The sequence below is a fragment of the Phaseolus vulgaris genome, chromosome 8, assembly GCF_000499845.2.
Source record: "Phaseolus vulgaris cultivar G19833 chromosome 8, P. vulgaris v2.0, whole genome shotgun sequence".
Lineage (NCBI taxonomy): Eukaryota > Viridiplantae > Streptophyta > Magnoliopsida > Fabales > Fabaceae > Phaseolus > Phaseolus vulgaris.
In genome coordinates this window covers 45,000,830-45,020,327 of record NC_023752.2, presented here as the reverse complement: position 1 = coordinate 45,020,327, position 19,498 = coordinate 45,000,830, and the positions used below count along the sequence as shown (strand labels likewise).

At 28.2% G+C, this 19,498-nt stretch overlaps 1 pseudogene; it reads left to right on the top strand.

Moving 5' to 3' along the window:
- Positions 1-1,257: 1,257 nt before the first annotated feature.
- Positions 1,258-17,785, top strand: LOC137826001 (putative leucine-rich repeat receptor-like serine/threonine-protein kinase At2g19230; annotated as a pseudogene).
- Positions 17,786-19,498: the final 1,713 nt, after the last annotated feature.

Genomic DNA, 19,498 nt, shown 5'->3' with positions numbered 1-19,498 from the left:
AAATTTTATAAGTCTAATTCACCCCCTCTTAAACTTAGACACTAATAAACTCAACACATACATCCAACTAAGAAAATAGGTATGAACTCATTTAGTTGTTGTGGATTCTCGCACTTTAGAACTAAAGTAATAAATGAAGCATTCATCCCCTTTGGCCACCTCCCTCCATCCTAATTTTTTTTTACAGCACCTAGTATATCACCTTTTAACTCCTCCCAACAAAATTTTAAGAAACTGAAATTAAACCCGTCCGGCCCTGGACTCTTACTACTATCACAATTTCAAACCACCTCTTTGATCTCTTCCTCTATTATTCTGCCCACTAGCAAGCCATTATCCTCACAAGAAATAGTGTTAAAAGACACATTATCTAATCTGAGATACCTGTTGTTCAACTCTAAACTTATCCCTCAAAAATTCTTTCATACTCTTTTTAACAATAATCGGCTCTCACACCACTGAACATTTATCCTGAGGCCATTAAAACCACTAAGTAACCTTCTCCACTTAGTCATTAAATAGAAAAACTTTGTATCCGAATCTCTCAGTCTTAACTAATTAATCCTAGTTTTTTTCATTGCTAAAACCTCTTTTTTAAATCTAATCCTACTCAGTTCAGCTAAAATAGTTTTCCTTTCTTCAGGTCTTTAGTTCATGTCATACTATTTGTCATATAAATCACTCTAATAATTTTCTTACGAAAACTACTACAAAATCTAAAGTTTAATCTAAGGAAAAAAAACAAATTTACGTAAAAGTAGATAGATGAAAAGCGCGTATTTAACCTATAATTAAATAATAATAAAAACATGGACAAAGTCAAGTCATGCATCCGTGTAATTCCTGTCTGTGAGCTGTTTCAGACCAAGGCTAAGACTTGAAGGAGTCTTCCTCGAACCTTTAAAAATATAATTTATATACTGAATTTATGAACTGTTTTCTTGATGAAATTTAGAGCTTTATCTTTTCAATGTCTCATATAATAAAATATGATTTTTAAAGTAAAATTCTAAATTTAATTAAAGAACAGTACTACCTGTACATAAAATATTGTAGATAAATTTTGTCCTTTCTGTAAATGTAACACGTATGTTATTATTATTTTCCTTTTCTGTGTAATTTAAACACTAATTATAATTAAAAATCATATAAAGGTTATTTTTCCTTTTATTATTTTTAATAATTTTCTACACGTACTATAAATGAAAACGACCTTACTGATACCATTCAACTGTCTTAACTCCTTTCTCATTGGTTTCTCATTTAGCTTTAAATCAGAACTACCATTTTTCTTCCTTCTACACTGATCATGGTTTCTGCAAATAGTTGATTTCAACCTATCTTTTCTTCCCATTATTGTTTTATTTTCTTTGTGTGAAGGTGTGAAACATGGAGAGAGCGTTGCAGTGGATTGTGGTTGTAGCAGTATGTGCTTCATCCACCATTATTCATGCTGCAGATGAAGCTCCTCATAGAAAGCTTGCCAGTGTTGATTATTCGGGTACTCATATACTTTCTATGTTTATTCTCAACGTTTACATATCAATAAAACTTATATATAATTCTTCATGAATTTTTATTTTTTAATAAGAGCTATTTTTTTTGCTTTCATAACATCAGTATATGTTATTTAAAATTTATTATATTTATAAAAGAAAGAGAAATGATCAACAGTTTACACATGAATTAACGAATACAAAACTGTTTCGGTTTAACTAATAGTTGTGTTAAATACATGTAATTAATGACTGTTTTATTATATTTAGATGAATCCTTCTTCCTGTTCTAGTTTCCAACCAGATTATTTCTGGTGGAAATACAATATCAAGATTTAGATTTAGAATATACATGTCAAATTGAAATTCATTCTAAAAGAACGTCATATTTTGAAATTAATTATGAAAGATGTTATAATTTAGGATTTGTGGTTGAAACAAGGATTAATAACACTACTATCCAATAATGAGATCACCTGCGACTAGGTGAAGATGCAAATAATTTTTGTAAATACTATAGATTTTAAGATACTCAGAAATAGATAGGTTTATGGGTGAATCACTCTTAAATATCATTTTTTTTATTTCAAAATTTCTGTTTTTTCCCCCTAAAGTAGTTATTTCACTCTTTTTTTTAAATATTATATTGAAATTTATTTGCTCCCTTCCTAGTCTTGAATATTCCAATATATATATATATATATATATATATATATATTTATTTTTATTTTTATTTTTTTTCTTTCTACTTTTATCTTTATTTTTTGGGAAAGATTATAGAATCTTATTCCATGTATAACACTAGATGCTGATAAAAAATGTATAACACAAGATATATTTAAAGATTTTCATATTTGGCTTTCTAGTGGCCATAGGTTGTTTTTATTAAGTTTGTGTTGATTTATGAATAGTTGATGAATAACAATCGGATTCAACCTAGAGAATATATAGTTTCTTGATCGTCAAACTTGAAAAGTAATGATGATGAAAAAGGATCTCATACAAAATAGGAGTTAAAGCCTCATTATATTAATTTGTTTTATTTAAAGCTAAAATATATTTAGGAAGTAAGACTTTAATTTTGTTAACTAATAATAAAAGTGAAGCATAAGTTCACATTGTAGGAAAATTATGTAATAGAAAAATCTTACTTTTGATAATTTTATATTAAAAAATATCAATTTGTAATTGTGATAGCTACACAACTGACTAGTTGATAAATGTAGATGTGATAAGCATTGATTGTGGGTTAAAAGAGGGGTACATTGACACGACCCGCATACCGTACGAAGATGATGATAACGAATTTGGTGAAATTCACAGCATATCCGATAACTCCTTTCAAAACCAACCTCAAATTAATAAGCAGCTTATGTCACTGAGAAGCTTCCCAGAAGGGAAGAGAAATTGCTATAGCTTGAAACCCAGACAGGGAAAGAACAAGAGATACATCGTGAGAGGTTACTTTGCATATGGAAACTACGACAACAAAAGTAAGCCTCCAACGTTTGATTTGTACATTGATGTCACTAACTTCACCTTCATACGTTTCACTGTGGCTAATACCACTCGTCGAGTTGAGGCTATTTATTTCACCTTAACGGACACCATTGATTTGTGCCTGGTGAACACTGAGCAAGGAGTACCTTTCATTTCACTGTTGGAGTTGTGGCCTCTGGGAACTGCTTCTGTTTATCAAGATTTGTTGAATTTCCAGACGCTAGATCTCCTCACCAGAGTCACACTTGGTGTCTCGTCTGCAGACGATCAATTGCTCAGGTCACTTTGCTTAATCTCATACATATTTCTTTTCTTTCGTAAATATGTCATCAAATTCTGTTCGTTTTTCTAAAGAACTTTACTACAGTAAATAGATAATTAAATATTTATATATTAATAATTTTTTTAATTTTTAAAATAATATTTAAGATAATTAATATAATAACTACTTATTTTCTATTTTTAAACTTAATTTTTTATTTAATAGTTTTTTTAGTGTAAATATAATTTTAAAATTAAAAAGAATCTTAGGACACCAAATTGAAACTGCTTTATTTTATTAGATTAAAAAATATTTAAGCGATAAATGCTTTGAATATAAAGATTCATGTATAAGAAAATACTTTAATAAACTACAAAAATCGAGAAATAAATAAAGTTTAATAGTTACTTCATTAACGTTATTACTCATTTGACAACAAGCAAACCTCATTTATTGCTATTATCTAAATAATGCTTCTTGGTCAATAGTATTTGTTTAAGGAAAAGAATTATGTACATTACAATAGTAAAAACATATACTTTCACACTATATTATAATGATATAATAATATTTAAAATTAAAAAAACAAATTAAATATAATTAAATTATTATTTTATTGGTATGTGAAGTGTATGTTTTTTTTGATGTGGTGTTAAACATATCACCACTTTTTGTTTAATTATAGGTATATGGATGACAACTATGGTAGGTCTTGGCTTGCAAGAGCATTAACACGAAATGAGAAGGAAATGAAAACAACATTAGGTATTGATTTGGATACAGTGAATAATCCTTACAAGTTGCCCACAGAAGTATTGAACAGTGCAGTGAGTGCATTGAGGTTGTCTGATTCGGTGAATATATGGAGGAATTACAATGACACGAGTTTCGAATATAAAGTATATCTTCACTTTTTTGACTTTGAGGAAAGAGTAGACAGTAGTGAGAAAAGGATAATGAATGTTATTATCAATGGGTTTGGAGAAGGTGTTGATGATAATGTCACAAGAAAAATTAGCCTTTCGTACAATCAGCTCCTTACCCTACCACTGACTGTTAAAGTAGGCATGGGCATTAACAATATTTTCATCAAAGCCACCCCTGACTCTCACTTACCTCCCATGCTTAATGCTTATGAGATTTATAGAGTGATTCCTCAGTCTGTTTCAGCCACTCACCAAGATGATGGTAACTTTCTTTCATTTTCTATTTTAAGTTTCGTTTTTACTTATTAAAAACAATTAATTAATGCTAATATATAAATATATATATATATTGTTTTTTTTTTCAACCACAGAAAATATATAAAACAGGTACAAGCATAAAACCTATAGGTTAAATCAAATGCAAAGAACACATACAACATTTTAACCAACACAAAAAAAATATGCCTAAGGCCATAGTACTTCATATTAGTAATTAAATATTTACACAAGAAAATTATTAAATAAAAACAATTAATCACTATATTAATTAAATTAAATATTATTTTAAAAACTAAAAATATTATTAGTATTTAAAATAATTTTTATTATTAATAAAAATAATTTTGAAATTAATATTTAATTAGTAGTTATGAACTTTAGAATTTAAAATAGTTGGTAGCTCAATTTAAAAATTAGTTTAGAAACATGTCTTTGATGTACGATGCTTGATCCACACCCATATTTTTTCTAGTGTTCTAATAAATGTTTCCTCTTCATCTACAATATTATTTCTAGATATGATTTAATTTCTCTGACTTCAAATACCACATATCGTTGTCTCCCACACCATCCACATACCTTGTTACACTTTTAATTGAGTTGTAGAGTAGAAAATTACATTAGATAAGCAACATTGTATCCTTATCCACTATGCACACATATCCCACACACTCCTCCCCACTTTGCATTCATAAAATAAAACAAATAATTTATGCTTTCTTCTACTTCACTAATAACACACTTCCATCCCTTTTTTAGCAAATTACCTATATCTCATAAATAATCCAAGAAAATATTAATTTCCTCATTTGGTATCTCTTGTTAAACTATTTATGCAAACTTGAGAGAGAATACACCCAATTTCCTTCTTCACTAAGTTTTTTTCTACATTTGAAATTTTTATTTTACTATAAATTTTATTATCTTAATCCTAAAATCTTGATTATTGTTGAAAATTAATATCAGTTGATGCGATCAAACGCATCAAAGATGTCTATAAGATCTCGAGAATCAATTGGCAAGGAGACCCCTGCAAACCAACAAATTTTACATGGGATGGTCTAATTTGCAATGCTATGAATCCTCCAAGAATAATCTCATTGTAAGTAGTATTTTCATAACAATGCATTAGTGGCAAAATGTATAGCTTTACAAGTTCATAGGAAATATAAAGTGATTAAGATTTTGTTTTCAAGAAGCTCCTCTATAAGTATTATAAAAAATAATACAATTTTAAGCGTTACAAACTCTTGGATTTTAATTTCTCTAAAACTTTATTTTAATCTGTAAAAATATGTTTTACGTAATCAAAGACTAATTTTAATTTATATAGGAGAAATTTATCTCTTCTCTTTATTTTTATTTTTATTTTTTTATAAGTGATTAAGAAAATCTTTATTACACTATCTAAATTCTTTAAACCTCCTATGCTTACTTTTTCTTTTGCTACTGACATGATTTTCTTATTGTTGAATCTAATATGTTTCATTTTCCTCTTTCTATTTATTTTTATTTGGGTTTACAATGACAAACATATATATATATATATATATATATAATGAAATTTGAGCAGAAACTTGAGCTCAAGTAAATTATCAGGCGGCATAGATATATCATTCTCCAACCTTGCAAATTTAGAGATTTTGTAAGTTCCTTTTATTAAGTTAAATATCAATTATATTCATGGAGGTTAAGTTATAAAACCAAAACAATAATTGCTTCTGTATGTTTGCAGGGATCTGTCAAACAATCAACTGGTGGGAGAGGTGCCAGAATTCTTTGCCAAGTTATCACAGTTGAAGATACTGTAAGTTGTTATAATTGATCATTGACAAAACTTACAAAAAGTTTTCCATGTTTATACGTGTTGACAAACTTGTTTATAAAAAAAATTAAGAAAAAAAACTAAAATACATATTTTTATAAATCAAAATTATTTTATATATATATATATAAATTTAAAAAAAGTATATGAAAGGAATTTTACAAACTAATTTATTATAAGATAATTTTAATTGAAAGTAACTCATTTTTTTTCTTCTGAAATTGATGTGAAGAAATTTTGCCCATATCTTTTTGCAGTAATTTGTCGAGGAATAGTCTCACAGGTTCCATTCCTGATGCTCTCATAGCGAAGTCAGAAAGTAATTCTTTGCAATTGAGGTTTGTTCCTAACCTATATCTACATTGTAACTAGACGTTAAGAGGTTTATAACGATTCACAAACTACTCAATCAACAAAATTAGATTATTTTAGTTCATATAAATAAAATAATGCTGATTTTTTAAAACAAGATCGTCTCTAATTTTTTCTATCTTTATGAAAATATGTAATTTGTAGTATATATATATATATATATATATAGAACTCGATAAATAGGATATTTTATCCATTCTAAATCAATTGATATTTTACATATTAGTTTATTTTTTCCATTTTCAGCGAAACATTAAACCATCCATATATTTGCTATCTTATTATATACAGTGTTGTCTTAAAATACTTAAATACATTTACTAAAATTAGTAAGGGAGTTTTATTTTATAATGTATGTGAAAAATGTTAAGCATCAATCATAAAATAGAATGAAAAGTAGTTTTCACGTATGACACACTTCTATATCAAGAGAACAAAATAATACAATTTTATTTTAAGAGATTAAAGTGAGTATTTGTATTATTAGAATTAAAAATATGTTCCTGTATGTACAACCAAACCAAAATTATTTCCATAAACATGCTATTTATTTACGTAAACAAGTAAATATTTTTTTTTACAAATTGACCCTTATAACCTAAATCAAGTACCTAAATCCACAAGTAATGTTTCATACTCACTTTGTAACTTTACAACCAAAAACAAAATCTTAATTCTTTCATTAACCCATACATCACACGTAAAATTTTCCCTTTTCAATTCTTCTATTACAGATTATCTTTAGTTATCATTATGTTCAATATTAATCTCTATACAAAATGTAAAGTTGATTTCTCTTTTAAGGTACTTCAACCCTTATACATTGTATAAGAGATAGACAAGCTATTTAAACTTTCTCCTAAAACCCACAAAGACATAGGAAAAAAAAAAAGTTAAACTAGCCAAAAGTAGCATACAAACCCTACTACACGACTAAAGGAAGGGAAGTCACATAACAAATCTTGCAACTGCAAAAAAGAAACTCCCAAATTCATTGGGCTTAAATTAGATTTGTACAGTATAGGACAAATTTCTCAATAACTACTACCCCATCATAAAAATAGGGATATGAGCTTACAAGACCGACAATTGCATACCCTCCACCGAAACAGATCAGAGTAATAATTATTACCAAAGATAGGTATAGCAGGGTGTTGCAGTAAACCAACAAGAACCATAAAAAAACAGGAATGCATATGGTTCCTTTAGAACACAAAAAAAGACTCACAGAGATTTTAGGCATACCTTTGGGCACTGAGCCCAATCAGAGTTGGAGAAGCAAGCAAAGGGAATCTTATGTGTTAACCATACTCAAGCATTTAACATAGACAATTCTTCTATATCTACCCTCCCCTGCCTAAAGATAATATTATTCCTATGATTCTAAATCACCCATACCAATGCTATCCAAACTCTCTTCCTATTATTTTGTCTATCATTTAACTAAAGGAGATAGAAGTGATGAAAATGTTTCATTACATTCTTACGGTGAATAGATGGAATTCCTACCCAAGAGTCACATATGTTCGAGAAATGGTGAAGATTTGTACAACCAAGTAAGAGATGTGTTACGGTTTCCTCTTGGAGAAGGCAAAACACACATGGTATTAGTTAATTCTACCCCTTATAGAATTTTGCTGAATGCTCTGCCAACCTCACTGTGAACTCCCCATGGCTTGCTCCCCTCCGACCCCATTACTTACTTAAAAAAAAACGTGAATTATATATGAATTATTACATACGGATCAATAAAATTTAAAGTGAATGAGATTCAAAACCAGGTTCCTTCAGTGACCAAAGTAAATTTAACTAATACCCCAAACAAATTCTTTAATATTATTATAATTTTTATTATACTTATTATTATTAATAATATTAACAATATTAATAATATGAATATAATATTAATAATATGAATATATTATTAATAATAATATTAATAATGTTAATAATATGAATAATATTAATAAATATTAATAATATGAATATAATATTAATAATATGAATATAATTTATATTATTATTATCATTATTAATATAGTTATTAATAATAATAATATGTATAAATTATATTAATAATAATAAGTATAATAAAAATATAATATGACCAAAGAACTTGTCTGATCTAGAACTTAACCCAAACACAACAGTACATGCATGAGGCACACATTATCCTTAGACTTACACAAATCCTCCCATTTAATCCAAGCTGTTATTTCTCTACATAGAGTCTCACTAATACCAATTGCCCTTATATTTCTTTTATTGAAATTAACTCTTAAGCCTAAAGCAAGTTCAAACCCTCTCAGAATACTCTTGATAGCCATGATGTTTTGATAACTAGTTTGGCATAGAAATAAAGTATCATAAAAAAATTGTAATAAATCAACCTCAACATTATTTTTTTCCCACCTTTATCCCATGGAATATATTTTGTAGAGTAGCTTGCATTATCTTTCGTGTTAAACCTTCTACTATGATAAGAAATAGGAAAGATGCTATAAGTTCCTCTTATCTCAATCCTTTTCCAGGTTTAATTTCTTGGGTTAGGCTACCATTCACCAAGAAGGATATAGATGCATATTCCATGCTCTAACCCAACCAATCCATTTACCACTAAAACCAAGCATGCCAATCATATGATAAAAAAAATCTCGGCTAACAGTGCAAAGTTGATGTTAAAACCTTTAGTTTCCAAAATCTTAAAAAAAAATGATTTATTGTGAGTCACATGTACAAGGTGGAATATGTAGATCTAACTATGAAACTTCCATTCTTTTCACCCTTGACATAAATTATTAAAGTAAAAGGGAGATAAATTCAATTTTAAGTCAAATCTAGTTGTGACACAATTTTCATGCTTGTGTCACATACTCCATGCTTAGTTCATTTCTTCCTTGCCTTTCTCTTGTCTTAACTAAAATAATCATAGACTACATAGATGGACTTTATATCTTCAAAATGTTTCTTTCTTACTTGCTTTCTATTGTTTACACCCCCTAGGTTTTATTTGGACTTATTATACCCAAATACAAAAGTTCTTATTTTCAGATATTTTACAAATGAATGAAAATATAAAAAAAAGTAAATTTTAATTCTATAAATTACAATCAAAATAATTGATCCCGAATTTAAATATCCATTTCAATCACATTTAACATTTTTTAATAATTTTTTTAAATTTCAATCCCATTCAATTTTAGTCAAAAGCTTATCATCAAAGGATACCCAAAATAAAATAATAAATTAACATTCATATATCACTACAAGAAAATCATTAATTAGAAATCATTTTTATAAACAAAAATAATTAATTATTATATTGACTAAATTAGATACTATTTTAGAAAAAAAAATTATTGATATATAAATTAGTTTCTATCTATTATTAATAAATATTTTATAAATTGGTATGTAATTAAGTACCAAAGTTTTAGCTACCAACTTTTGAATCTAAATATATTTCGTATTGTTAAAATCTTAGTAGCTAATTAGATATTAATTTAGAAACCATTTATCAATAATAGAAATTAATCTAAATACCAATAAATTTTTTTAGTATCTAATATAGTATATAAGTTCGTCAATATAACAACTAATTATTTTTGTGTCTAAAATTGGTCTTTATTCAATAATTTCCTAGTAATATATTAATGTGACATTTTTTTTTATAAGAAAAAAAATAAATGAATTAAAAGTGAGACACTTATCAAGAAGCCCCTACCATATATAGACTTAGGCTTTTGAAGCATACTTTCCAAGCTTTCAAAAAATACAAAACAACACTGACCCATTATAGCACAACAAAAAAAATCATGAAATAGAAACCAATTTTTAGAGACCAAAATAATTAGTTGCAATAGTAACTAAATTAGAGACCATTCTAGAAACTAAAAAAAAATGGTTTCTAAATTAGTTTCTATTATTGTTAAATAGTTTTTAAATTGGTATCTAATTAGCAACAAAGTTTTTAGAAACCAAATTTAGAAACTAAATAATTGGTAGTTAAAACCTTGGTTGCTAATGAGATACCAATTTAGAAATTATTTAATAATAATAGAAACTGTAACATCCCTCATTTTTACCCATATATAATAAAATAAAAGTAAAACAATACTATCTACTTAACATATGAATATATATAACTATCTCATAATTTTATCTAAAAAAAATATCCCTCATAGGGATTTTAATATATACATCAAAAGTTTTAAAAACAAACAGAACATTCAAATTAAAATTATCACATCCTTCAGCTGCTCACTTAGGAGCTCTATTACCTGCAATCTCATCTGCTCTCGTGTACAACACGATCATCACAAATAAAGAAACAAACATAAACAAATAACAGGGTAAGCTAGCTATAACAAAATTTTCTATATAATTTAAATTTCAAGTTGATACACAAAATTCATAAATTCTCATACAATTTCTCAAACATTTCACATAACCATCAAGTGTCTATCACGATCATCATCCACATTACTCCTGTCAGATTTCTACTTACTCACATACTTAGACACTTGACTCTACTTCCGGAAGACTCGTGTATTGAAATTAACATCCAAAGACCTGTACCTGTCATACTACTGCTGTGAAACCCACACAGCCATGCGCATAATTATCTCAATATCTCATCATCTCATCATCTTCATATGACAGGGTAAATCCATTTGATATGCTCTGATAAGTTCTTTCAAACCTCAGACTCAGCCAAATGGACCTCCTTCGACTCTCAACAACTGAACAACTTCATCTATGTGATTACATTATATCAGTAGAGTCAAGATCATCTCATTCACAGGACACTCACAAATCAATACACCCTAATAACAATCTCAACACGATATTTCCTTTCCTGAAAATACCATGTCTTGATCACAATTTACCCTCATTACATACATCATTTAACATATCAATGCACCACTCAATCACATCATATTTAAACTTTCTAAACAATCCAAATATATCTCAATCTTTACTTAAACACATAATTAATTCCAAATATATGCTCTTTAAATCAATCATCATCTAAAATCAAACAACCACTTCTCATCAAACATCTCACATAAGTAATTCAATAAAATATTAAAAAAAGAACAGATCAACTCATTTATATTATCATTCAAACACTTTCAATTTTCAATCACAAATACTTTCAACAAATTATTCACCTTAAAATAAATATAAAAGATTCAAAATCAACCATTCCAGTCAATATATTATTTTACATTTCAAAAGAGACAATCCTGTAAGTAAATATTGGAATTGGTGACCACGTCACCCTCATATCAAAATCTTCTAACTTAGGGTTCTATTGAAAAAAATAAGACTAGCTTCCCTTACCTGAACTTTAGTCAATGCTCACTAAGAGCTCCAAATCTACCAAAAGCCTAAAGGATAGTCTAACGTGCACCACAAAGTCCTGATGGCAAATCTAACTCAAAGGAAAATGAGCCAAGAATGAACTTACTCTATCTAAGATTTTGATCGGTCAATCTTGTAGAGTTCACTGCGAGGAGTCCAATGGCAGACTCTGATCATTAAACTGATGAGCGAGCAAGTCAAAATCTTAGAGAGAAGGGAGAGGAAAGGAAAAAGGGAACAAAAACGAACTTACTCTATGAAAGATTCTGATCGGGCAGTCTTATAGATCTCGCTGCTAGGAGTCTAATGGTGGACTCCGATCGTCAAACAGATGAGCGAGGAGGTCAGAATCTTAGAGAGAAGGGAGAGAAAAGGAAAAGAAAACTTATAGAGAGATTCTGCTTATTTTAAAATGAAACCAGAATAACTAATTTTCTATTTATATAGCTTTTTCACTTTAATAATAAAATATTCAGGTGTCATTTTAATTTTACCATTTCTACTATAAGACTATTTTTCTCGATCCTTACATAAACTAATTTAGAAACCAATTTTTTATTTAGTTTCTAAAATGGTCTATAATTTAGTTACTATTGTAACTAATTATTTTAGTCTCTAAAAATTAGTTTCTATTTCATGATTTTCTTGTAGTGTAGAACTTACGAACATCATAGCTTTACATTCCTAGCTCCCTCTTCCTGACAATTCTAACTAATTATCACATCCCCCTCTCCATGGTTAACAGAACCACCTACACCAAGCGATATAGCTACTACTACTTCACATAAGTATACAAAATTGGCTTGTGCTGCAAAAAATAATAGGCATAAAAAGAAAGAAAAAGGCCCTCATAGATAAACATATATCTGCATAAATGTGTGACAGTTAATAATAATTCTTCATAAATTGATTGATGGCGTGTCTTGTAAAACTAACTCTAAAATTAAGTGAAAATTTATAAATAAATTGAAAGCTTATAAATTAAAAATTAGGAGTTAAAATGTTAAGAAAAACTTATATAGTCTGATTGAATTAAAATTATTTCTTCGTTTTTTATATATTGCATGATAACTGACGCTTGCATACACTGTTCCAGTTTGGATGGGAACATTGGTATCTGTCAGATAGGCTCATGCAAGAAGAAGAAGAATATTGTTGCATTAGTTGCAACTATCATAGCATCAATTGTTGTGTCTATAATAATAGTGGGCATAGTTATGGCGATTCGGAGATCACTCAGAAAAAATGGAGGTATACTCATAATTTCATATGATGTTTTTATAAAATTCATGTTATACATCATTTTGAAGTATATATTAGTGACATTTCCTGAATTTAACAACTATATGTCACCACATAAAAGAATATATTTTTATTAAAAATGAAATAAAAACATAGAGATCAAATCAAATCCATATTAATAAAAATATAAAATAAGTTCTATAAAAAACATTTTATTAATATCTATTTTTATTCTTGATAGATAAAAATGTCACATCTATGTTTTCTCTCTTCCGTTATTTAAATACATGATAAAGAAAAATTGGTGTCCGTTGTTTACTTTCCATTTGACAATAATCTTCACAATCAACGTAGTTTTAAATTTTCACGTTTTAAGTATGAATTTGTGAAAAGGTTATATCAAAACTTTCACAAATTAATTTATATTTAAGTCAATTTTAACTTGTAGATAAGTTAATTACATTTTTTTTTCTAAATTCTTTGTTGATATTTTTTCTGTGAATAGACCTTATGTCAACTTGGCAATGTGGTTTTTTTTATTGTGTCATTCAATCAAAAATTGTTAGAGAGTAATTTTTTTATTAATTGTAAAAAAACTAACTTAAAAGGAATACTTTTTATGAAATTTTATTAGATGTATGAAAATTAAACTCTTAAATTAAATTAAACTTTTTTATTCTTAATTTTTTATTAATTCTTTTAATTATTTGTGCAAACCTAAGAACTTTTGTCTTTTAAAAGAATGTAACTATTAAATATATACATCAGCAACAACATATATCTTCTGTAGTCTATCTTTTTTACGCAAGCTTTCTTCACAACACATTTTGCTATATAATTTCAAATTACTAGTCTTATTATTGCAATTTGTTTTAATTTGAAATTCTTAATGAAGGATCACAAAAGCACCTTATTATATTTTTAACTAGACTTTTAATCCTTTGCAAGTGACTCAAACAATGATACTTTTGTTGAAGGATTCAAATACCTTTTTTTAATGTTATGTAATTCCAGTTTTAGGAATTTTTTTGTATTTCACTTTGCTCCTATATATTATGCACTATAAATGGTATATATGTGATTTTTTTTTACATTGTTTCAGGGATATCTTCGACTTCAAAAAAAGAGCAACTAAAATTAAAAAATCAAACATTTTCTTACTCAGAGCTTCACAATATTACCAATGGTTTCAAACAATGATTGGAAAAGGTGGATTTGGTGAAGTTTACCTTGGAACTTTGCAAAGTGGTGAAAGAGTTGCCGTGAAGAAACTCTCTCTGTCATCAAATCAAGGTTATAAGGAGTTTAAATCAGAGGTTAGATGCAACAATTGATTATAGTTATTTTTCTTTTTTTTTTCTTGAATTTGCAGAACAAATATTTTTCATTAAGTCAAGATATTAAACATTTCTAAAATGCAGGCAAAATTTCTAACGCTTGTTCATCATAGAAATGTGGTTTCTCTTGTGGGGTATTGTGATGAAGAAGATGCTAAAGCACTTATTTACGAATATCTTTCAAAGGGAAATCTCCAAGAACAATTGTGAGGTTTGTTAAATTATATTTTCTTTATCATAACATGTTAATTAACATGATAAGACCTTTCCATTTTGCTCTCAAACAAATAGAATCGCATGCAAATGACTAAGATGCAATGCAAGTAGTTAACTAAGGAGAATTGATCATAATTTGATCACTGTTTACTTTCACTTGTGCAGTTTAATAATTCTCATCAAAACCTATCTTGTAATTATTTAATTATTTCTAGTTTTCAAATTTTCAATCACATTTAAAAACAAAGAAAGTTTCATTCCATTAAAACTTGCATTTTCATTTCTAAATCTTCTTTATTGTTTATTATTTGAATTTCTTCAATAATGATAGCGAAAGTTTGAAGAATTATAGAAATTTTAGAAGAGATGAAAATTATGACAGTAAATTTAAGTGAGGTTATTATGTTAACTAAGTGAGGTTATTATGTTAACCTTTAGTTTCTAGTATGAGATTAGACCTACTAGGAGAAGTTTAGAAAACTGTCTAGGAAGAAAACAACTCTAAAGAGAACTTTAAAAAGTAAAAGTGTTTAACAAATTGGACAAGATTTTGTTTCTCAAATCAAAGTTAAAAATAATGTATAAAAGACTCATTTATAGAAGAAATCAAAACCTCTCAAATGAGAGTATGACAAGTGTCACCACCTTATTGGTGGAAATCCTCTCCATTCAGAGAGTGACAAGTGACATACCTCCATTGAGGAGAGGACATATAAACTCTTATGTCATTTATTTGCACCCCTATTTTACTATTTTACACTATACTTTCTTTTCTATTTACTTCCTAACTACTTTATACAATTTTTATAAAGTTAAAGAAAAAAAAAACTTTAGAATCTCTTCAATAAGACTTAATTTCATCATTCTCTTAATCGATAGTTTTGAAGTTGTCAGAAAGAAAAATGGTTTACTATAAAAAAAAAAAACTCAAATAAACCAACCCATTTTACCAACATCTATTTAAAAAAGAGGTTAAGCATTTGTCCTCCTGTAAAATGAAGTTTGGATTTTTCTTTTTTTCACTAACAAACCTTTTCATACTTTATAGATAAAATTGCCATGTTAACTTTATAACGTTACTATCAAATGAAAAAAAGAGTATAATAAAAGCTTTTAGCAATAAAAAGTTAACATCATTTTAAAGATCAAAAGAAAAATCTAAAAAATATTTTAAAAATCACTTAATTGTCAAATCATTTTATAAATAAAATAAAAAATAAAAATAATTTTAGGGGTAAAAAGTAAAAAGAAAACTCTTAACATACTTAAAAGATTAAAAACATATTTAAGTATAATAAAATGTACAGGACATACATTTTATATTATTCTATATTACGAAGGAGTCATAAATCTAGGAACTATGTTTGAATAATATTTGTAATTGTAACTTTGTTATTTTTTTACTTATAATTATAACTTTATATGTTTGTTCGAATTAATTTTTGCACGCACATTTTTATTAAAAGATAATAAAAATAAATCTCTCTATAAATTAAAAACAGTTTATGTATATATTGATAGCAGTAAAGCTTATTTTGTAGATAAAAGCTCAAGTGTCTTGGGATGGAAAGAGAGAGTTCAAATTGCCTTAGATGCAGCAAGTGGTAAATGAACAAAACCAATTAACTTCCTAAACGTTCATTCTCTTGAAGTTATTTATTTTCTTGCAACAACCAGTTACAGTTATACCAATTACAATTGCACAGGATTGGATTATCTGCATAATGGATGTAAGCCACCTATTATTCATAGAGATTTGAAAGGTTCCAACATCCTAGTAGATGAAAACATGCATGCCAAGATTTCAGACTTTGGATTGTCTAGAACTTTTGCAAATGATAGTGACACTCATGTCTTAACTAATTATCCAGGTGGCACACCAGGTTACATTGATCCTGAGTAAGTATAACAAAATTTAGTTCTTAATAATTCTAAGGATTGTATACATAATTTTGGCTTCATATGTTACTTTTCTTTGATTTTTGTCCTATTTGGATACTTTTCAATAAAATTTTCTCTAAATACTTAAAATCTTCATAAATTATAGTTTATGCATAAAGTCTTGTATAAATACTGTAAAAAAAATATTTTTAACTTATATATAAACTAATTTTAAGTTATATAAAAGTTAATTTAAAGTGTAAAAGTTCTTATAGAAATTTTTTGTCGAAACATACTTATTTTATTTTAGTCTTTGTATTTAGTTGAATTGTTTTCCTTGAAATATGTAAACAATTAGCTTTTACCACTTTTTAAAACAGTTAACTCAAAATGGAGAAAATGTTGTAGAAATTGAAAGAAAAAAAAATAGATGATTGTGGTTATGTGTTGATTTTTCTTGTTTATTATTAGTTTATTCATGGTAATCACTGTGATTGAAACTGAAACCTTGTGTTTAACTTGTTGATATCTTTAGGTATCACTCCTCTGGGACTCTTAATAAAAGAAGTGATGTGTACAGTTTTGGGGTAATTTTGTTAGAGCTAATTACAGGTCAAGCAGCAATAAGAGGAACTCCTGAGAAACCTAGTCACATACATTCTTGGGTTAAACCCAAACTTGAAGCTGGAGATATCCAAGCAATGGTTGATCCAAGATTAGAAGGAAATTACAATGTTGCTTCAGCTTGGAAATTTTTGGATATAGCCATGTCTTGCCTTCCTGATGTTGCCATTCAAAGGCCTGACATAAGCCACATAACCTCAGAACTCAAGGATTGTTTGTCTTTGGAACTATCCCTTCAAAGGACTGTCACCAACAACAACATACATTCATTCCTCATGGATTCTATGCTCATTGATTTCAATGAATCTGATATAGGTCCATATCCTAGGTAGAATTTCTCCCACCTAAATTACCTCAACATAAATTGATTTATTTCTATAAACAATGTTTTTCTTTGTAATATTATTGTAACTAGTTTTTGGTAAGGATATACATTAAATTTTATTTTTAATTTGTAATTTTCGCTTTCAAATTATATATATAGTAAACAGTTGTTATTAGAAAATTATTCATTAAAAATCAATTTAAAAAAAAATAATTTATAGACTTTTGGGCGTCAATGATTTTCACTGAGATTTTTGGGCGCACCGGTGCGAGATACCAATACCATAAGTACGGTGCTCAGAGATGTATTTTTTTAAGGAGGCCTGCACGCTTGGTGACCGTGATAGTGCCCAGATGGCCCAGAGAAGCACCAATATGGAAGAGAGAGACATTACCTCCCCTCTTTGCATTGGTTTCTCACTCATTCTGAATTTATGAAATCCTGAATTAATTTTAAAAAATATATTACGAAGTTAATTTTGAATATAAAAATAATTTTCGAATTATATAATATAAAATATATTTTCAAAAAAATGACATTTTGTTATACATAATCTATAAGTCTTCTCTCATTAGGTTATGATACATTTCAGATTACATAATCCATAAGTTAATCTTGTATATATAAAAAAACTTTTAAATTATGTAATCTAGAAGCTAATTATGAATATGAAAAAAAAATTTGGATTACATAATCCAGAAGCTAATAATGAATTTGGAAAAAGACTTTTAGTTTATGTAATCCGAAACATAAACTACACTTTAACTTTTTACAGAAGGGCATTTTTGGAATACAGAAACTTATGAAGGTGGCACAAGAACATATGGAGTTGTAGGAAGAAGTGGTCCAGTCACTGTACATGTAAGCCCACTAACGGTTGAGTCCTTTTATTGGCCTAGTAAGAGAGGGATGAGGCCTAGTGATGGAAGACCATTCAAGCCACTATATACAAGAATAAAGACAGAATAATTGTCTATAAAAATAGGAAATAGTCATGCTAAGGACTTGTATTTTTAACTAGTTTTAAGAGTATTTTGTAATAAATCAAAGACATTCTAGAAACTCTCACTTCTCATACAAGCAAGGATCTCTAGAGCATCTTAACAGGACCTACACGGTACCTCCTTAAGCCATAAAGCTCACCATAGTTAAGCTTGCTTAACTAGAATTAAGGAGGAAACTACCTCCATCCTCTTCACCCATAAATAGTTGAAACTCACACAATGTATTCAAATTTGCATTAATTGAATGAAGTATTATTTTTTTTGCTCAGGAAAGAATAAATAAAATAAAATGAGACACTTCAGGGGTGTCCCAACCCTTATACAGACACTTCAGGAGTCCCAACCCTTATAAACAAAGTGGCAAAAGCCAACATGCTCAACACCTAACCAATCATGCTCAAAATATCTCCAAACTAAACCTTTAAAGAAATGCATGGCAGCCCATACCAAAAAAAATCCCTGCTACCCTGATCGAGTTCTAACAACCAGTCTTTAGTCCACACAATACACAAAAAACAAACCCACGGCTGGCCTCTTGTTAAGTCCAATGTCCATTACAGTTTTGTGCCACCACTGCATGACATAGTCTAAAAATTCTAAGGAGGCTAACTTGACTTTTTGGTCTTCTTGGACCTCATAAAAATTTGTTCAACTTTAGCCTCCCATCCTAGGTAAATGTTGGGATCACCTTCCCCACTAAAACTAGGAATTTTTACATAAGGAAAAGAAATTTTCGGAGCATGGTGTGGATGTTGGTGCCTCTCCTCAAAGTGGTTCAACCTCCAATCTTCTTCTTCCTCATGGCTACCATATTGAGTGAAACTCCTTGTAGCTCTTCTATG